Here is a 23,515-nt window from a genome sequence, read left to right on the forward strand (position 1 = left end):
TAAGTTTATGGCTCATCAAAACTGATTTGTAAATTGTGTAAAATTTTCTTTATGAGGATGATAAATAAAAATATAAATTTGATCAAACAAACCGTTATATTGATTAAACATTTTTTATTGAGTATTTAAAATAATGATAAATAAGAAAAAATATTCCACATAAAAAATAGATAAAAAATATTCGAGTAGTTCTTTTACCTCACTTATTTAAAAAAAGTCATAGAGACATATACATATAGGTAAGTAATATCAAGTACCTAATTTATCATACACTAAAAATTTACTAAAATAAAAACTTTCAATATTTATTGAGAAAGTAATAAAAAGTAAGTAGTTACAATAAAATCCATTACAGTTTAGGTATCTACTGACTAAAGAAAAAATATATTTACTTACTTGATTGATTTCTCCAATCGTAAAGGTGAAACGAAAGACAAAGGGACTACCTACCTGTCATAAAATAATGTTTTTTTATCTTTTATACTTATTACCTTTAGCAACATAAACATAAAAAGTATTTTGTTTTTGTGGCACCATGGGGCTATTTACACTTCGTTTATACTGAAAAAATACTGCAGGGTAAAGAATATTTAATTGATAGTATGGAAACATAATCCTTATATGCAGAGCAAATATATGTAGCATAAGCCTATGTTCACATGGCAAGCGTTAAGCGCGCGGTTTAATAACGCATGATACAAATACATGCATTTCATTCAGGTCGGTTCCAATGAACCAACCAATCAGAGCGCCGAACGCGCTCTTGTTTCATTTTCATTCAACGTAAAGCAAACTCGCACTAAGGTTACAGTATACTTCTACCTAACCGTTCAGGGAATTAATAAAAACGCTTGACGATATATTATAAGCTCCCTAACGTTTACGAGATAAAACAAAAGAAGAATAAACTTGAATACGAATCTCACAACTACCGTACGGTTACTATTTCTATGAAAAACAATAAGCTATCTAACATAACAACAGAAAAAAAAGTAAAAGCAACGTCACGCCTTTTATCCCCGAAGGGGTAGGCAGAGGTGCGCATTACGGCATGTAATGCCGCTATGCAATGTCCACCCCTTTTCACCATTTGTTTTTATAAGTCCCATGTGATAGGGGGTGACCGGGTGAGCCTATAGCCATATACCGGACACAATTCCAAACTCCGTGTTACTACTGAGAAATTCTCGAAAAACCGAATAAAACCCAACATAACATAAGAACAATAGTATAATAAATGTACAAAAATAATTATTGTTATCATTAGAACATTCCAGAATACATTTCACGCTTGAATTGAAATAATGCTGCAGGGATATAATTTATTATTAATTAATAAGCCTGACAACTTCGTGTGGATGAAAGCTGTTCTCTAACGCTCAATTAATTACTCCACTTTGAAATGTAAATTACAATTATGGTGACAGGAAAATTTCAAATGTGGTTTGTTGTACGGCTTAAGTACTTATTAAGCTATACAAAACCAGTGTATCTTGATATCGTTTTGTACGATCTTTCCGTACATTAAGCGGTCAGGTTATACTGGTTTTGTTTAAACGTGTGTGTAAGAAATAAGAGTAATTATTGTGATTACTCTTCACAATGTGTTATTGTTCGTATGTAAATGTTATCACTTCAAGAGTGATGTGTGTAGACAAAACATTTGATATGTTCTGTTCACATAACTTGACTGTACTGAGAATATGTTACTACAGCCCCGGATCTACATTTTTTTTCACCCGGGGCAAAATTTGAGAAATGCCGCCCCCACCTTTTTTTTTTTTTTTTTTTTCATTAGGATTTTGTCCTGTGTCGTGGGTGCGTTTACAAACATACAAGTTCACATACACATGACACACAGACCCGAAACAACAATTTGTGGATCACACAAAGAGTTGCTCCGTGCGGGAATCGAACCCGGTACCCGTTGCACGGTAGCCAGTTACCCAGTCACCGCACCAACCGTGCAGTCAAATCGTGTTTATTTTCACCTTTTTCACCCATATAATTGCAACAATCAGATGTCCACAAATTGTTTGAAATTTGGACAAAGCCTACATACTAACCTACCTTCCGGAAATAATGCATCCATTATTGTTCATTCTGTGTTGTGTATTATTTACAGATAAAAAGACCTAAACCTAGGATATATATTTAACAGGGTAGGGTTTAAAATAAAAATATGCATTATAAAATTAAAAATATATTATATACTAAATTTGTTAACAGAAATTACAATGTTACTCTTCGAGCTTTTTGTTCAGCAAATAAGTCTATAGCCTTGTCGTAATTTATCTCGTGTGCAATACGATTTTCTATGGCTAAGATTGCAAGACCCGATAAGCGTTCCTGGCTTGAAATTTGGACAAAGCCTACATACTAACCTACGAGGGCGGGTCAATAAGTCCGTGACTTTTTGAATAAAATACAGGATTACGGATATTTTTTAATTTAATTTTTCAACATACTCTCCTCTGAGATCCACACACTTTGTCCAAAGATTCTCCTATTTTTTTATGCCTTCCAAAAATATGATTTCTCGAAGTCATCAAAATAAGCATTAGTTTGTGAAATGATTTTATCATTGGACTCGAATCTCTTTCCACCAAGCCACTTCTTTAAGTTTGGGAACAGGAAATAGTCACTTGGGGGCTAAATCCAGAGAATATGGTGGATGAGGTAGCAATTCGTAGCCAAATTCTTGAATTTTCGACATGGAAACTGCACAAGTGTGCACCCTTGCATTGTCTTGTGAAAAATAACTTTCTTCTTGGTCAAATGCGGTCGTTTTTTTATCGTTTTTTTTTTACATTAAATTGACCCAATATGTTGGAAAAATATTCACCATTTATTGTTTTACCCTTTTGAAGGTAGCCTACATGGATAATGCCGCGTGCATCCCAAAAAACGGTCGCCATGACTTTATTGGCTGACAAACCCATCTTGGCCTTCTTTGGGGCCAATTCACCCCGAGAAACCCACTGTTTTGGGTGGTGGTTTGTTGTAGTGGATCCATGTTTCGTCCACGGTTATGAAACGATGCAAAAACTCGTCTATATTACGGTTGAACAACGCCAAACACGCTTGCGAAGTTCAAGTCATACGTTTGCGTTTGTGATCGATTGTGAGCAATCGCGGCACCCATCTTACGGAAAGCTTTCTCATAGTCAAGTGATCATTTAAAATTGTAACCACTGAGCCATATGAGATGCCTATGGCTTCCACAATCTCTCTCACTTTCAATCTCCGATCGGCCAACACCATATCGTGGATTTTTTCAATGATTTCGGGTGTAGCGACGTCAATCGGGCGTCCAGAACGTTCAGCATCTTCCGTGCTCCTTAGGCCACAACGAAATACTGTGAACCACTTTTTACCATTGAAATTGATGGTCCAGAGTCCCTTTAATATTTATCAAGCTTGGCCTTGGTTTGCGTGATGGTTTTTTTTTCTCAAAAAATAATGCTTAATGAGCACACGAAAATCACTTCTTTTCTTTAAATTATGCGGTAGTCTGCTCAATCAATGGCTCTCAAAGACAAACCTAAAGCCGCAGCTTCTTCAAATTTTGCCAGAAGTCAACTGATAGATGCCTGTTAACAGGAGCAGTGTTGCCCTTGTAATTAAATAACAAGAAATAAAAAAAGTCACGGACTTATTGACCCGCCCTGGTACCTTCCGGAAATAATACATCCACACAGGCCTACATTTCTGGTACCTTCCGGAAATAATACATCCACACAGGCCTACATTTCTGGTACCTTCCGGAAATAATACATCCACACAGGCCTACATTTCTGGTACCTTCCGGAAATAATACATCCACACAGGCCTACATTTCTGGTACCTTCCGGAAATAATACATCCACACAGGCCTACATTTTCTTTTTCACGAAAAAGTGTTTCAAGTTTAATAGGTCTCCTATAGCAAATGGGGTGTGCTGATCACGAATCTGTCCTTAGTTTTTTTCTAGCAAGTCAGGTTTTAAAAAAATAGGAAAAGTGTGAATAAAATTTTTCATAGAAACTGCCAAAAAAATCTTAGAAAATATTTTTATTAAAGATATATTTAAAAGAAAATTACACTGCAAAATTGAGCTGCTCATAAAAAAATAACCTACGATAGACAGACGTTGGTTTTTTTTAATGAAATCGTTCTCTTTTTCCCTGAAAACTGCGCCCTGTTCAAAGCCCCGAAGTAATGAGGTATCATTCTAATATCCCAACTTCCTTGGTAACGTCTCTCCATCTCCTTTATGTTTTGATGGAACCTCTCTCCCAGTTCCTCGCTGACAACTCCAAGATTTTCGGGAAAATAGTCAACATGGGAATTCAGAAAATGAAGTTTAACGCTCATATTGCATCCCAGTTTTTTATAATTTTGGAGCATCTTAGCTACAATTTCTTTGTACTTAATTTGGAGACTTGTTATTTCCAGATTCGTCCTGGGTCATTATATTCTAGAACAATCTATCCGATTTTAAATTTCGAATTTGAGGGCCTACAAAAGTTCTTCTTTAAGTTGAGCTTGAGAAAGTGCAGGAAATTTGTCGCATATGTATTAGCAGTCACCTTGTTTATTTTAAGCTTTGACAAAACTGCTACATCAATCCTAACTTTATGTGAAGGGGAGGTGAAAGAACTGATTTTGGGTTGGTGCACATTTTTTTGTCCCAGTACAAGTCTTTCTCTGAAAGGCCATTCTTTCTTAATGTAATGTAAATTTCGTGCTCGACTGTCCCACTCGCACAAAAATCATGGATACTTTGTAAATCCAGACTGCTGACCCAAAAGCATAGATATTATTTTGAGGTCTCCACAGAGTTGCCAACAATATTCGCTATACTTTATTTTATTTAGCAACAGCTCAAGACTCTCGTTCGTTTCTTTGAGATGCACGGAGTGAGCAACAGGCACCGAACCATAGGTATTACCATTGTACAACAATACACCCTTCAGACTTCTCTTAGAAGAATCAATAAATAACCTCCATGATGTGGAATCATAATTATCAGCTCCCAGTTTCATGACTACTTCAGGAATATTATTACAAAACACCAGTGAACCCTCTTGAGAGAAATATTTCGCGAACTCTTTTTCACGATGCCTGTACCACGAAAATGTGGTTCATGGAGCCAATAGATTTTTGTCTTTCAGTCGTGATCCTAGGATTTGTGCAGCATCCTTTGATAGACCCAAATCTCTCACTAAGTCATTTAATTCATCCTGGATAAACTGTTGAGGTTAACCTATATCAGGATTGAATTCATCTTCAACGGTTCTTCCGTTTAAACTTTCATCTGATGATTGCTGTTGGATGGTGGGAAGAAAAGGTGGAGAAATCGAAATTCCTGGTCCATGAGGTACAGGTCGTTTAGCAGACGGTAAATTAGGATACTGAATTGTATGTTTGTTTTTCGAATGGACACCCTTTACTGGTGGCCCTGTAGTGGTGGCAATTTGCCGTGGTCTCTCGCCCAATCTTGTTCAGGTACTCACCGAAGCAGCCATGTCCGGTCAGTACCTGAGTGAGCCTGAAGGAGATGCGCTCCGCTCTTTTCAGCCAGGCTTCGAAATGCGGCAAAATGGCTTCGACAACGCGCTTGCGTGAGATCTCTGGCTGTTGTAGCCGCTCACGCCACCGCTCGAGCGCGTGTCGCCTTTCTTGCCGCCTCAGCCTAACGAACGCCGCTCCTGGCACTCTACCACCGCCGTTTTGACGGACGGAACGGATTTGGTCGTAGACCTTCGCGTCCATATCCGCCAGGATATCCAACGGCGGAAAGCGAGTTGCCGCCTCAAAGGACACCGTTCGATATCCTCGTGCGATACGGATGGCCATTTTCCGCTGCAGACGATAGATTTTCGTTCTGCAACGTCAGACGCCTGACAGTCGAGCTGACCAAACCGGCGCCCCGTAAAGGACCATCCATCACACGACACCCGCGTAGAGGCGGCGAACTTCTTCTCTTATGTACTATGCCTACGCGCCTAGCGAATAATAAAATGTTCGGGCAGCACGTCTCACTCCGCGCTCAGGGTATCGGTCAAGTTGATATGGCCATGAAATTCCTGTACTTGTAGGTACTATATTTATTCCGTGGTCAAAATTAAATAAATGATGAGCTGTCCACTGGTCCGTGAAGTGTGAATTTTGCCGCCCCCTAAATTTGCCGCCCGGGGCATGGGCCCCGGCTTGCCCCCCCCTAGATCCGGGGCTGTGTTACTATGGCATTATGATGCCATAAATACAATTGAATTTGCAGATAAAACATTGATTACATAACTGGGCAGTGTCATAATCAAAGTCAAAGCATTTAATTCAATAAAATGAATCCCAAATTAGACCGCTGGTGGTTGCTAGTAGCACAATAATTAATTAACAAAAAATTCTATGGTACATTCTAGTTTTAAAATTGATTTATTTATTATTCGAAATACACAAAAAAGAGCCTTAGCCAGATGCAAAAGAGTACATTTTAAAAACTATTTATAATTATTCACATTCAAACATACAAGATCTATGGTGCATTCTAAATTTAAAAACCGTTTTAAAGAAAAATAAACTTTAGCCAGATGCAAAAGAATACAATTTTGTATGGTCACCAAAAAATATACCTACATAGGGATGATCCACACACCCATAAGATGGCGATTCTCGATTAGATCGAAATGTTACATGGGTAGAGATAGTGAGGCCATGGATTTTTATCGAACAGATTCTATTATCCAAAAACCACTTTCAGACCTTAGAACGCTTTTCGGAATTGGGATCAACTATTACATTGAGATAACATTCAGTTTCCATTACTTTATCGATACTAACGACTAGAGGTGTTACTGAAACAAGGATTTTTCAGAAAAAAATGTAATGAGAATCCATTCAAACTACTACAGTTTCTAAACCGGTTTTAAAAATAAAATATTCTAGGATATTTATTGAATCCTATAATACCTACCCAAGATTGTATCCATTAGAATACTATATTAGTTTTAGTTTTCTCATAAATATCTTTCTTTTATTTTTATTTTTTTAAAAAACGTTGCCTCACACTAGGATTTTCTCCTGTGTCGTGGGTGCGTTTACAAACATACAATTTCACATGCACATGACACCCAGACCCGAAACAACAATTTGTAGATTACACAAAGAATTGTTCCGTGCGGGAATCGAACCCGCTACACGTTGCACGGCAGCCAGTTGCCCAGCCACCGCACCAACCGTGCAGTCAATCATCTAAATGTATAAAAGACTTAAGACTACCTAATGATACATCCTATATCGAAGAACCAACAAGTGCTTGGCAGTACTCATGAATATAATATCTCTATTCTGATATTAATATCGATACATATATGTATGATACATCCCAGTGGCCCCGAAGTCCATAATTTGGATACTATTTTTATCTTTAATAGATACTTATTATCTCCGTTCAAGGAATTTATCGATATTCATAGCAATTCTCGGTATCGATACGGAAAAGTAATTCCTTATTTCCCTACTATGAACATAATATTGCTATAGGTAAAACATCCACTTTATTACCATACAAAAATGTTCTTATACATCGAACAACACTATTTTTAAAACATTCTTGTTCTAAAAAGAATGAAAACAAAATTAGTCTCAAATGGTCGAGATCTATATCAATATTCCCAACAGTTTGTCTTCTCATTTTTATTACTCATTAATTATTTTTACGTATTCTCTCTTCCTGAATCTAAATGTCATCGCCAGCAAGTTAACATACTCTAATCTATCAACTTTTATCATTGGACTTTCGACTGTATACTAAAACAATAAAGTTGAAAAACTAATGAAGAAATTTTACAGAAAGAAGTAGGTTGATTGGCTGCCTGATACACGCAACACATATGGCATTCTGAACAATTAATTGCTTCAACAAATGTCACTCAGGCGTCCAAAACAATATGGTGGATGAGATAGCATAAAACAAAAAGAAAGAATGTCCTTAAAATTCCAGTTATAAACATGTGATGTTTGAAAATAAAAACAAAATGCGATCGAACTGTGAAATGAAGACAAGAGTTGGGAGATTATTAAAGGCATCTGGTGGTCTTCGGTGTTCAGTAATACTTTATATTGTAAACAAAGTGAGATTTAAATCGGCGGAACAAAATCCACTTTCCGTTAATATTATCCAAAAATGTAAAAAATAATTGTAGACCTTAAAATGTCTACAGCGAAAATTCAAAATTGGATAGCTTTACGAGACTTTGAACACATTAGGACTAGACATAGATTATCTAAGAGCACTACATCAATAAAACAATAAAATACTTCTTAAACACTTAAATACATAACAATACTAAATTTACCAAAACACATCAACTCTCCAGTCAATAGATATCAAAACAGTATTGCAGAAATGAATTCTCCGCTACTCAATTTTAAAATCGTTTCCTAACAATATTACCATAATCACTTATGTTTATAATGAATACATAACGGTATTAGATAATATATACTGTTGTATCACGATGTCTCGTCACGTGTTTGATAATACAATACAAGAGGAAAGACCTATTTCTTATTCTTAGTCACACGTGTTCAGTATATTTTCGTATTTATTGGAATTCGTGGTACAATGGTGATACAATGAAGATATATTTAGCGCTAAATCAATCTATGACAATTTTAATATCCAACCCATTCCATCCATTCTATCATCCTATTTTTATTATTATTTTATTTAATGATAAGATACATAAGGTTTAATGGGCAACTACAAATGAAAAATTGGTTTAGAATGAAAATTGTTGATGTTAATTTTATTGTAGAGGAGGCACGTAGTCAATTAATAACCGTCATAGACCATTAATGATGATCGTTTAACTAAATTAAATAATTATTTATCTAGCACGCCTCTAAGAGCCATCAGACCACCACAGACACAGATGGGGCCCAGTACGGCTAATGCCGACCCGGAGCTGCGTACTGCCGACCCGAAAAGCAGGGGTCAGAACGGGGTGGTTTTTAGTCAGTAAGAGATGAGAGTTTGACACTCCCTCTGGTCTCACCCAAGACGAGAGAAGTCATTGGATGATTTTCCCTCTCAAAAAAAGACCCAACTACTGAGGTACCTTTAATAATAATATTCACTTAAACTTTAGAACTTTAGATAATCGTGTGTGACCAATAATTAAATATTCTGACCACACAAACAATCTGAATGACAGCGGCGATAGGTAGCGGGGCTGTCACGTCCAAATGGCGCAACTTGGCGCTCAGTGCTATGCATCCTTAATAACTATACCTGATTTATGGGCTCCTGGTACATCCGCACTCAACTGAGAGGTATATCAGAGATATGTAAATAAAACATGTTTTGATAAGTGTATGGTGTTGTGACTTCTTTACTGTAAAACTCTTAAATAACAAATAATGACGTCACACAAGCATCTAGCAACTTGTACCCTTAGTACGAGTTTGCTTTACCTTTAACAAAATCAAAACAAGAGCACGATCGGCGCTCTGATTGGTTGGTTAATTCAAGACGGCTAATCTGAGCGCCGAACGCTCTATCAAACTCGCACTAAGGTTACTGGACCTATCCCTTTTTGTATCACATTTCGTTACTGATTAATTGCTACAAACTTAAGGCAAGATGAAGGTACCTTAGCAACTAACATTAAATAAATAGGCCTTAGATAAATCCCTACATTATTGATGAAGCTCTTGAAAATTCTACAATAATTATCTAGTAGAAAGTAAATATTCTAGTAAGAAACATTATAATAAGCAAATAGTTCATGTTTATTGAACATTCAAAACTTAGCGAAACTTTAATGTCTTTTGATGTGGTTTTAGGACTGTAGACTTATCATTTACATCCACTTACTGAAGCTAAAATAAATGTGGAAACATTCTTCAAACAAAATTAGCATTTATTCTTGGGTCCAAAAGGTTACAAATATCATGAACCGTTTGAGAAAACGTACAGCAAGCGAAATTCACGTTTTCACTAAAGATAAATCTCGTAACACTCAGAGAACGTGTTACAAAAGGTTGTAAAAACGTTTGTACAGCCCACACGAACCGTGCTTACATTTAAAACTTTCTCGGAAAAACTTGGCAACAGAATGTTCCAAAAAACAGAACGACCTACACTATGTACACACCGTAAAACAATAAAGGTACACGTTCATGGACAATACAAGTATTAAAAAAGAAGTTAAAGATACCATAAAAAAAGTTGTAAAACACTGACCATTTCTGGACGTTTTTCCGCATCCGTATTCACCTCCCGTAAAAGCCGTGAGCTACTTTCGATACTGTTTTTTCACCGTAATGCCACCAGCGGTGAAATAAATGTCCTATTTTACGATGCCTACATATAAATTACAGTTACAATCCATCATATCAGTCGTAAAATATCCTCTAAACAAGCCTAGGGGCTAGATTTCAAACTGACAAATTAACGTTATTATAATAAAAGTTTAGCAACTCCGTATTATTATTAGACAAGAATAAATTCCATCGTATTTATTATAATAAGTAACTAAATAAAAGTCTTCGGAATGAAAATTAAAATAGCTTTCTATCTAGACAAGAAAATGAGCTAACATTTCGTCTTAATCCATCTTGCTTTATTAGGAAAGGAATTATCTATTCAAATTAATAACGAAAAAAGTGTTTTAATACTAAGTAGATAGAATTTATATTTTCTTGTGGGCAGAAACTAAACTACGGGGAATATCTCTCGTAAATCTGTGCGTATAATGCCTATGGGAACGTTCAAACAAGGGATGAAAAACTATTTTCGATAACACATTGATAGCTTCCGAGAATATCGGATATATGAGCACCACCATCCCATCGTTTCTACACAGTTTTTTGAGCGTGAGTGTTACGTGAAAAATGGTTCCGTTCCCGGCATTTTGGCACAGCAGCGAAGTATTCAGTTTTTTCATGCTTTAAATATTTGCTCTCTTCATATTTGGAATATTTTGTATGATATTTTTAACGAGGATACCCAATAAATAAGAGTGCTGTGATATTTTAACGTAGATGTGCATTTTAAGTGAAACAGTGATTTATTACGTTTGGAGAAAAGTATAGCCAACAAAATTATGGACTATCTAGAAAACTATTTTATTACTATTTCGTAACAATATTTCCATAGAATCACTTTCGTTTTCTTCGGTCTGATAATCTATTAATCATATTTCGATACTAATTCGTATCCCGCTGAGTCTGAATGTATTGCCAGCTCACCGCCTATCGTAATCTGTTATTTCGTGAGCCACGGGATACTATCCTGTATTTGGGAAAACTAATCCCTTTTAACGATCTCTACAGACGTACTAGTACTTACGTAGTTACTTTCACTGTCAAATCTGACTGATCGCAAGGACGAAACGAACAATGTAATGTAACAAATAAATAAATAAACGATGTGTAAAATCATATGGCTCAATCAGATAGATTGAGCCATATGATGTTAATATTTCTTTAGTAAAAAACAACACCCCTCTGTGTGAACTGTAGATAATCTCTGGCATATTCTAATTAAGTATGAATAAAAAAATAATATTACACTGAAAATCAAACTGGTGACGTTTTCCGTGTTTTTTTCCATATCCACTGAACCACTGATGAAAATGGTTGGTAAATGTGAGAGACCAATGTGATAAACGTTTAACACTAATCTTACGCCTGATCTAAAAATCATAATACTGTTTTTTATTCTGTAATGTTTAAGATTACGTACGCTTTAAGATTATTCAACTGCGGTCCACCACTTCACTGAATATTAACACAGTTACCTAGAAATACAAAGAGCTGAATTATTCCCGGCTCGTTCCTATTTAATCATTTTCTTTTTGAGTTAAATGACTAGTACCGACTGGGGAACAGATTTGTGGAATGCCTACAATGTAGGGACTGAGAATTTGTTTGAGCTGAGCTCCCCGCTTCGTCATCTTGCGTACGAAATTAGCCTCATTGTGCTTCTCATTGTATAAAATTACTTTGAGAGCCTAACTTTATCCAGTCTTCGAAAGAAGTTGTTTTAAAGTGTAATTACAAAAATCGAGGAAGCTTAATGTCGGTGGAGTAAATCATCTCGGTTTAAATATTCATATATTTACTTGGTAAAGTCTTTCATTTGCTTGTTTTTTGTTGGTATTAAAGCGATGCCTTTTTGAAAAAGTTTGTAGGTAAGCACTTTAATTTTTTCGTTTATCATAGTCATTCCATTTATTACTACCACAAATCTCACTCATTTAACTCTCACTCACACTCTTTACACAGTAAGGAAGGATCAAAGGACTGTCTTTGCAAAATATAAAGAGTTATTAAAATCAGTACAGAGACCAACCATGCATAATTGCACACAACAACTACAAACTATAAGTATAGTACCCTAACCAAATAAGGCCTATGCCCCAATAAAGCCTATTTTGAAAATTTCCCTCTTCCCGATGTCAAATGGTCGCCAAAGTTTGTAGAAATGTGCATGCACATTACTTAACTAATTTGAGCACAGCAAGCAACCCGTGCCGCGATTATGTTGGAACCTACAGTCGAAAACAATCACGACGTGGCGCACTTTAGTTTTTATAAAATTCGAGTAGCGTAAACTGTTAGTATTATTATATTTATCAGTATACGACGTGCCGTGTTTTGTCTGTATGACAATTATACATTTAGCCATCTCCTCACATTAGTGAAATAGCTATAATATCGGTGTATTTCATATAATCGTTGTTTTGTTTACCTATGTGCCATGCCCTAATAAAGCCTACAAAAAAAACGTGTAGGCCTTATTACGGCATAGTTGTTTTTCAGTAATTTCAAAGAAAACGGATCACCAGCTTCTGTCAAAAAGAAAGCCAATGGATTTTGCAAAAGATGGAAAACGCTGTTAAAATGGTAGAAAGGGGTAAACGGGGTGAATAGATACAGAAAAGGGGTGAATGGATATCGGGAAATTCTTCATAGTATCTATTCACCCTTCGAATTTTATACCCCTGTTTTACCCGGTAGGCTGCTGCAGCCAGATATAACATCCAAAGAAGTACGCATCATCTAAAGAGTGGTTTCCACTACACGAAAGCTAGGTCGGTCGCTAAATTGGCTACAGAACAAGAAGTTATTCTCATTCGTTTGACTAATGCTGGGGTACCGATGACTTCAAAGATGTTACTTGGGTACCTATTACATGATGAGAAACTCATTTAGCCTGATGTATAATGACAAAAATTTATTAATAAGATCTCATTACATTTATTATAAGCATTGACAAAGTTTTGTTATAATTAAGAAGTTGAATTCGTACTAGTTTTTATTGAGGCCTTATTAAGACATAGGGTTCCCAATAAGGCCAAAGTGACACTTTAGTTATTTGTGTTTATAAAATTGTAAATTTTGTTTCTAAAGCCATTTTGATTCCATTATTACAAAGTTTAATAAATAAATATAAGATTTTGAAATTATCAGCCCATTGTCATTTTAAACCTACGAGCTAGGCGGTAATAAAAATAAGGTAGGCCTTATTTGGTTAGGTTACCTTATTAGTAGAATAAACTTTTCATTTTTGAACCAAACCACTACAACTAACAGTGAAAAATACCCAAAAATATCACATAAACGTAAACTAAGATTTTGAAGACGACAAACAAATTGAATTTTTATTTCATACTTAAGTTGTATATATGTTATGTTCACCAGACTTAAGTACATATTCACCAGCATATTTTCGCTTAAACTGAGCAATCTCAACCTTACTGCGAGTTACCTCTTACTTATATATTCAATTCGTTTCTACCCCATTACAAAGGTAAATGTTCTCGATGCTCCTAATATCTTTATTGTAACGACTGTTCGCTGCGGAATGCAATACTTTGTATCGGAACACACGTTTTGAACTTTAAACATTAACGTTGTAGGAAGCTGTTTAAACGAGATATGCTCTTTAATTTAGCCCTTTCTAATGAATTGTTTGTGTTGATAATTTTATTCAATTAGTTATATTAAAAATTTTGGCATCCAACTTAATTACATTCTGGGCAGACTATAACAATAGGAAAATTTCTCTTTTTGTCGCCTCTTTGTTACACATTTTATTAATGACTGTAAAAACATGAATAAATACTACTATTATTATTAAACATAGCAGAAAATTTCAAAACTTTTCATTTCCCATAGCGCGAAAATAAAAAGTATCAATTTTCGCCGTAGATACGCACGTGTCCTTGACAAAACAACCGATCGTTATCAGAAAATGTCACAATCCACTCCACACAATACGGTAGTCTTTTAACAAGGAAATCTTCTCACAATGACGACAAAAGACCCACTCATAAGGTAAATTGAACCTTATTTTTAAACAGAATCAAGAAAGTGAAAGATAAAATTGAAAATTCAGACCTAATGGCCCTTAACAGAAATATCTCTGCGTAATTTATTTGGGCAATACATGAAAATGACGAAGGGGCCATAAAAGGCACATTAATACCGCCGCGACCAGATCTGGAATCTCCTCAATTTCCTAATGGTTCCATAACAAATGTCATCAACGAGACCAGACGAGAATCGTGCGAGAATGGACCGACTATTAATATAGCCAATGTATTAGATGACAGGGTGCGACCTAGATTTCACGCTGTCTGGACGTGCTAACAATATTTCATATTTTACGGAACTGGCGTAAAAAAAGTATTTTCGATGAATGACTCTTGTAACTGAGTGGATAATGACACAGACCTACTTCGAACAGAAACCAATCTTGGAAGTAACAAAAGGGAAATTCTAATTCGTGCTTCTGTACCTACTAGTACCTAAGCAGAAAAGAAAACAGACAATTTTACAAATTAGAAATCTTGTGGAAAACTGCGGGAAGAAATTCAATACTCATTACTGAAATTAGGTCAACTCGTGAGGAATAGAATCAAATTCACAACACACTTGGGTACTTACATGTATGTTAGTTAAACAATGAATAGGTAAATCCTCAAATAAACACAGCAATTTGAGAAAAGTAAACAGAAACAACTCACACATAGATAAATAAACAACAATATTTTTAACACGATTAGAAGAAAAACCTAAATAAACGAAACTCGCATGTATGGAAACAATAGCGAAAAAATTTCGCCGGCAAAAATTGCGACATTTGTTTTTTTTTTAATTTCATCGCGGCGCGGCTGTGCTAAATTATGCCAAAACCGTCCAGCCTCGTTGCGCTCACACTTAGCAATTTGCGTGATTAAGATCGGAAAGACATATAATTTCAGATAATGTCACATTTATAAAGAGGAACATCAAATTGAAATGAGCGTAGGGCGGTAATAAAATTAACATAACCTTTTACTGCTCGTAAGCAATTTGGCCATTTTCGTAACAGTAGCATGTTAAAATGTTCCTGTTTTCATTGGGGGATATAAAGTGGAACTTTAAAACCCTATAAAAGTGACTCAGATTGAGGTCGTGTGTATAATGTGTGAAGAGAGGAGATAACAACAAATTTGGAAGGCAGGAGCCTTCTTTACCATTCGTATAAAAACCTTTACTATGTTAGTAATGTTACTCTTTAAATGTCATTATACTACTGAAGATGATTTTGTGGAAATACATAAATAGAATCTTTTTTTTTTATTACGGGGGGAAACCTTCAAAAGGCGCCTAGCTTTTTGGGGATAAAAGACGACAGAGTGTGGGATATTTCCTCACTAAAACCGCCCTTTGGCCACCCTCAACACCTGTAAGGGGAACCGAGTCCTCTTAGTAGACCCTACGCAATAGAATTCTAGAACTACATGACAACTATAAAAGCAAAGACTCTTTCTTACTTGACAAAATAATCGACAAGATAATTTGGCAAATAAATCTTCCAATAATAATCATGGATTGGCTGGTAACAGTTGGGACGGTTGCCAATCGCACTTGGTATTAAGTCTACAAGCCAAACTCAAGTTACGTTCAATTTCATTGCAATTTCTGCCAATCGCTTGAAGCTTTATTCGAAAAAATAGATTTACGAGATTAGCTCTTTTATTAGTCAAAAATTGCTGCCCATTTGGAGGTCGTTTTATTCAAAAACTATTCAAATGGGGAAAAACATTATTTTCGATGCCGTGTTGGGCCGCTAACAAAAAAAATTAATAGACATGGTAGTGACACCAGTGGAAATTGGTACTAAATTAGGAGCAGACTACTAGACAACACAAGACTAGGCAGAATAAATGATAAATGATAAATGATATTTATTTCTGTAAATAGATTATAAAATAACACTTTTACACGTTAATATTTCAAATAGCTAGATGAGGCCGGCATTTCCTATCCGACTACTCTGAGAAGAAATGCCGAAACAAACTCAGAGGTCATAGTCTCTTTTAAAGTCCAGACAAAATCAATTAAAGATGTCGGAGAACCGTGCAAGTTTATTCTGTAGTGGTCTTTTGAGGAAAGAACCACAGCAGTTTGAGCGGACCTGTTCAGATGGCAGCACGCATGTGTCAGTTTACAATGAGCTCAGCTGACGGCTGTTGCTGAAAGATCCGACGAACAATACCAACCAAAAGAACATTTGGGTAGGCCACACAAATGCTCACACTGTCAGAATATAATTAACTAAAAGTGAAATGACTAGGCAAACTCTCGCACGGTCCTCAAACTAACAATTTTAAAAAAAATATCGAATGATATTAATGTATACTAGCTTCCGCCCGCGACTCCGTCCGCGTGGATGTCGGTCTTCGCGTGGAAGTTTTATTTCTCCATTTTTTACCCCGTTCCTACTTCTGCTTTTCGAGCCGGAGCCCCGGTAAATCCGCTAGGTAGTCCGCAGCTCCTGATCAGGCATCAGCAGTACCGGGCCCCATCTGTGATGGTCTGATGGCTCTTTGAGGCGCGCGCGGAACGCAACGCGCCGCACGCACGGGTCTGGTTCTGGTCAGGCGGCGAGCTACCCTTGCTCACCGTCCGCAGACCCGCACTTACGGTGGCCGGAGATCGTCGCGCGATCCCCGACGCCCGGAGTGTCTCTCGCGACGGCTGGGGTGTGAGGAGGTTTGTTCTCTCACGCGCCCCGCCTCATCCTCCAGTTGCTATTAATTTTTTCAATATTTTCAACGTACAGAATTGACCCTTCTTCAGATTTATTATATGTATAGATAAAACTACATACTTATAACTACTATAATTAATAATACCTATACCTATAATTAATATAAGTACTTACGCCTTTAACTACTTAATATAAACTAAGTGTAATTCATGTATATCTTTGGTGTTTCTGTACCGATTTTTATGATTCTTTTTTTATTAAATAGGTAATAATGTAAACATCTTTTAATTAGGAATGAATGAGTGTTATAAACGTAAGAATAGGTAGACAAATATAATCAGGAAGCTCCGAACTGCTAAGCTATCGGGAGTTACACGTGTTATTGTGAGTCAACCATAAGAGATAGACATTTGCTGTCGTGGAATATTTTGTAAACAATTTTAAGGAGAACAATCCGTGGTACATTATTTCTGTGTATCTTTAACCATTAAGGCTGCACACGCGACGTACGCTTAAAAAATTGAGTAAGTTCTCCGGTTTTCCCAACTTTTCCCTTCACTGCTCTGCTCCTATTAATCGTAGCGTGATGAAAAGTATACTATAACCTGCCCAGGAGTATGCAGAACAATTGTACCAAGTTTGGTTGAAATCTGTCGAGTAGTTTTTGTTTCTATTAAGAACATACAGACAGACAGACAGACAGACAGACAGACAGACAGACAGACAGACAGACAGACAGACAGACAGACAGACAAAAAATTTTCTGATTGCATTTTTGGCGTCAGTATCGATCACTAATCACCCGCTGATAGTTATTTTGGAAATATATTTCATGTACAGAATTGACCTCTCTACAGATTTATTATAAGTATAGATAGATCATGTCAAATTGTATAAAAATGTAACTTGTGTTACAAACATGTCAACATGACCTGTGTGGACATTATAGCGGCTCACTCCCAAGCCTGACTATCATCTAAGTAGTCTTTAATTTTATAAAAAGCTTTACTATACAGTTTTTCTTTAATAACATTTTTAAATTTATTCAGGCTCAAACTTTGAATATCGCTGGGAATTTTATTGTAAAAGCGTATGCATTGACATCTGAACGAACCACTTATTTTCTTAAGTCTAGTAGTGGGAACAATATATTTGTTTTTACTTCTAGTGTTTATATTATGTATATCACAATACTTTTTGAATAAATTAATGTTTTTGTGAGCATACACTACATTTTCATAAATGTATTGAGAAGGAACAGTCAATATATTAATTTCTTTAAATAGTTCCCTAAGAGAGTGCCTCGGACTAAGATTATAAATTGATCGAATGGCTCTTAAATAAGCAGGATTCTGAAATATATCTATCCATCCTATCCAGATCCAATGAAAAAAATACTCGGAATGGGAGACCCAAATGTTTATTACCAGACATTTACAATCATTACAACAATAACGAATTAACAAAAGTTAAACCCACTTTGAAATCAACAAATTTATACCAGGCAGGGACTTAAAAACAACCCTAAAGGACCTTTTCTTGTACCCAGGACCCAGGACCCTAATCCAAAAATCAGACACACATTGCAAAAAATCAGACGGATTACGTCTAAGCCCTTACAAGTTAAGGTCAACGCGAATAAATCTCTTAAATTCGGTACAAGGGTTATTCAGCAAAACCGGGTCGAACAAGGAAAAATAATGGAACAAGGTAAAGACGACACGTAAATCTACACCAACCATTGTTACCTGACCTTGTATCGCAAACACTTTTCATGGCAACACGGTTCAATTTACACTGGGCAGTATAGCTTGACGAGTGGCGCCTAGAATTTTCGCTAGAGGACAGTTTACTTAACTGATCTAAAGTTTGGACAAATTTCAACCATTTGCCTGTGACGTTAACTGACGGGTCGGCCCAATAAAGCCGTTAGCAAACACAGAAGGGACTTAATGACAACTTCAAGTGAATAATGTAATATGTTACCGTTTATATGTTGCGTGCTTAGAATCCTTAATTGATTATATTTATGAGTATCGTGACTTCGATTCTTGGGTCGAGATAAAGTTACGTTAAGTTTATCAATCAATCTAGGTCTTACTTAGTACTTGGGGTTCTTGACTTAAATATTAAGGGACTGACTGACTGACTTTATCAAGTAATAATGTTGACGAATGATTTACGATGGGTTAACTTTTTTATAATAAAACTTAGAACCTAACATTAATATTACGTAGACTATAGGAAATAGGTACTTAGTATTCTTTAAAAAACGAACTTACGTATTACTTAACTAACTTGTGTATTTTCATTTGTTACAGATTTTGTCAATGGTCTACTGGATTACCGTATAAATTGTAAGTTAAATATTTACTTCATTACACGACAATTTACGTTTAATTTTCACTCATCGCACATTTACACTGAAACCAAATAAAACAACATTACAACGTCTATCTAGTTACTATCAAACTTAATATAAACGATTGAACTCCCCTTAGAAACGTAATTAACTTTGTTTTTATTAAAAAAAAACTACACCAAATAACGAATTACATTAAAAAAACGTTAAGTTCAGCAGATCTGTTTCCATAGCAACCTATCTATTAGACCACGCCTATAGGCTTACTGGAAACTGAAAAGAAAATCACTTCGTTGAACATAAATAAAAACAATTTTAAAGAAAAATATACACTCAGTAGGTACACTGAATGTAATTTAAGTGTCAAATTGATATGATAAAAAGAAAATTATGAACCTACGTTCTATTGAGAAAATTTTTTTAACAGCAGGTCTAATCAAACATAAATCTTCGAATTTTCTCGAAGCAATAAACTCACGGTACAGTACATTTTGTCATAATATATAATTAGCTATTTACTTAGAAATGAGTTAATAATAATTACACTTTGCTCTTAATTTAATTAGTTCGCAAATCATTATGAAAAACGGTTCAACAATATTTTAGGTATGGCTCAACAACTCGAAACGTTTAAAACAAAAGGTGGAGTATCACAAATTATTTTTTAGGCATGAATAATCATTGAAAAGACCCCAAAAATTAATACCTGCGCAGTCTCAAGTTTCTATTAACTTATTTATATTGAAAAACTGTTTTTATAATATCATTTTGATCTAAAGGGTCGGTCAAGCACTTGATAATAAGTTAATATATCCGATAAAATAGGTCGACACCCTTTAGCTATCTTTTTATAGCCAGGTAAACCGTCCGATATCAAAATTTTCAATGCTCTCTCAACCTACACGGCCTCCATTTTTGGCAAACCAAATTATGCGAAAGGGTTTACTAATTTTAGGATTATTACTAGTGAGGGGTAAAAAATGTTATCACGTCGGTGTTGTAATGATAATTAAACTGTTCAGATGCGTCCTCAGACCACAATAAGCGGGTGAACGTAATATTACTTGCAATAACCCTGCATTAAGCCGGATAAAAGCACAATTTTTCACCGTGATAATATCAATTTAACTACTTTGACAAACAAAACATGTTTATCAAAATTTATGTTCAAAGATATCCATCCCCAGAGGCCTGAAGATTTCCTTCAAATTCAATTAATCTAACAGCCAAGATAAGTCAGTGTGAACGTTGATAGTTTCAGCCACAAGTTTGTGGATAAGTCTTAGCAGAGTCAAGTGTTCAAAGTTTAAATTCGCTTCATTTATTTTCAGTGAAAGGAAACTTCTTGCGCTAAGACTTCGTATCTTGCAGAACCAATCTATCGTTCTTTATATAGAATTTTCGACTTTATATCCAATTAATAAAGATGAAAATGAAAGGTGTAACTAGACCTGCCGGCTTCTGCTTTCGCCACCTTTTTACAGCGGACTAATATTCTTGTTGGGTTTAAGTTATTAAATTTCATCAGTCTTCGGCGTCAAAGGTGCAGTATGCAAGCCAGTTAGTTAGTTTTCAATTACCTTTATAGTCGTGTCTCTATTAGATTTTCAAGGTTTTTGTTGTTAACATTATTTGCTAAGGGATAATGAGAAAACTTATTCAAATAAAATGTAAAGTGTTTGATGATTTTCATTCAGAATATCGTTTGTAAAATATACCTAAAATCACAGCAGTTATCTTTGAGTAAGGTCCAATAGGGATCCCATATTTCAAAAACAAAATCTTTTTATATTTTAACAAAGTGTAAGCTGAACTTATCTTAGTTCTTATGTGAGTAATGTACTGTCTAAAAAGTTATAATAGATGTTCTAATGTCCAACTTCTGCTAACAAAAAATCGGTGTCAAGAACTTTTTAGAATAGAAAGAACATTATTAAAAAACTTTTTCATACAACATGTTTAATTTTGTACGAGTTTATTTACAAAGATACGAGTCAAATACGAATATATATTCATGAAATGCAAATTAATTATCTTTATGAACTTTTTCATTGCAATGGTTACACAAAAATTTACACTTTAAACTTTAAACAAAGGCAATAAAATCTTTAATTGCACGACAAACTGTCACTAACCAAAGAAGAAAAATCGCATATCAGTTTCTCAACAAAAACTTTCATCGGAGATTAGTAGGAACAGCTTGAAAGTAGTAATTAGATCTATCTAGGCATGTTCCCCGGTGGCTGTGTGGCTGGTAAATGAAGAAGTCAAGTGATCCAAATGGCTTTTTGTAACTTCCAAGACATTAGGCAAACGTATGTCATTATCTTGGATTCTTGGATGCTGGTACCTACTCCGTATGTTAAGGGTTCTCGGGGAAGATTGAAGGACTCCTTATGTTTCACGTTAAATCTCTTGACTTTTATTTATTTTAATGTTTCTGCCGTTCGTATCTTGGCGCTCGTTTTTGTTATATGACGTGTGTATACATAACAACATAATGGCATTCTCTGATTATGTTTCTTTTGAAGATGTTTACAGACGTAAAAGTGAAAACAAAAAATACACAATTCTATTTTTAATTCAGACTAAACTTGACTAATACTTTTAAATAATTTCAAAGTGTGGGAGAGCCATGCTTCGGCACGAATGGGCAAACTCGACCGTAATGATACAACGGCCTCACGGAAAACCAACGTGAAACAACACTTGCGTTGTATAAGTGAGGTTTCCGAAGACCCAATTACCCCCTTCCCAATCTAATAAATAAATTTAAGTGTTGTTGAATCGAGGATTCCTGAACAACACTTAAATTCCTAACCCCCAAAAGGCCGGCAATGCACTTGTAACGCTTCTGGTGCTTCGGGTGTCCATGGGCGGCAGTGACTGCTTACAAACAGGTGATCCGCAGCACGTTTACCGGCTTATATCATAACAATAAAACCTATTATCCGATAAAGCTCGACCCTAAGAATTCAAGCTAAACAATAGCCTGCCTAGATTGTGAGCAGCACATCCAAAAATAATTCAAATACCTTACTGTTCCCCGAACAGAATAATATATTTCCCTTCAAGCCCTTGTGGTTCACGGCAGTTTCGCCTGTGGGGCTGTACATTACGGATATAAGGGAAAAACTTACTTAGAGAAGTGTACTTAAAACTTGTGCCACCGGTTTTATGTTAGTTGCAGGGGACTGACGCCGCCATGTCTTCGGGGAAAGTAAAAACCATTCTCTTCCCTTTTGTTTCATGGTTAATGCAAATACTGTTCTTCTCGTTTTGGTATCCGCGCTATTTCATGACTTAATGATACATTAAATCGTCTGGTTTGATAAATTTGTTAATAGTAAAGTTGTTTATTAATAGAAAGCTGGACCTGACACGGATGGGTGGATTGTGTAGGCAAGATATAGAATAGAAGATAGTTAACAGTGACATTATGATGCCGTTTACCTAATAGGAGAAACTCGAACAAACATATGACATGCTAATCGAAAGGAATCAACATCATCAACCGTGTGTCATCTACGTTGAATAAAGGCCTCCCCCTTAGTCCTCCACGTAGAACGACAAGCCGCCTTCTTTCAATTCGAAAGGAATACAACAATATAAATGATTAACATTATGCGTAAAAACTAACTATTTTCCTCATATAACTGTGTATTGTGTTTGCTAGTTTATCGATCTCTTATTCAGCATAGGCTTTGTGATTTCGCTACTTCTAGTTTAAGCCAGTTTTAGGCTGATGCAGGCTTTTAAATTGAAGCGGATTATGTGCCACGGTACGCCTAGCGCTTGCCTAACAATAGTGTTCTATTATAGTCTGAAAAGAGCTATCCCTAGGCTATACACGTACCGTGAGCATGGGAAAATGTAACACCTGCTGTGTTGTTTCAAATTAGGACCGGTATTGTTAATACTGCATAAATATTAATGGTATTTAAATTATCTACCTGTTTTTTATTTACATTATTCCAATATTCGATTACTTTGAAATATACTTCAAAAAAATATAGCAAAATAAGGTTTATAAAAAAAGGATGATGACGGGGTATGAAAATTCAAAATTTGATTACTCCGTCAGTTAGGTAATGAAAAAATATTAAACAGGTAT

At 35.7% G+C, this 23,515-nt stretch overlaps 1 protein-coding gene across 1 annotated transcript in view; it reads left to right on the top strand.

The window, feature by feature from the left end:
• Positions 1-23,515, top strand: part of LOC118267410 (G-protein coupled receptor moody-like) — a 125,447-nt gene that overhangs the window by 41,567 nt on the left and 60,365 nt on the right. The window contains exon 2 of the mRNA XM_035581382.2: positions 19,361-19,396. The gene's annotated coding sequence lies outside the window, so the exon portion shown is untranslated. The remainder of the gene's footprint in view (positions 1-19,360; positions 19,397-23,515) is intronic.

Source organism: Spodoptera frugiperda, chromosome 6 (assembly GCF_023101765.2).
Source record: "Spodoptera frugiperda isolate SF20-4 chromosome 6, AGI-APGP_CSIRO_Sfru_2.0, whole genome shotgun sequence".
NCBI classification, from domain to species: Eukaryota; Metazoa; Arthropoda; class Insecta; order Lepidoptera; family Noctuidae; genus Spodoptera; species Spodoptera frugiperda.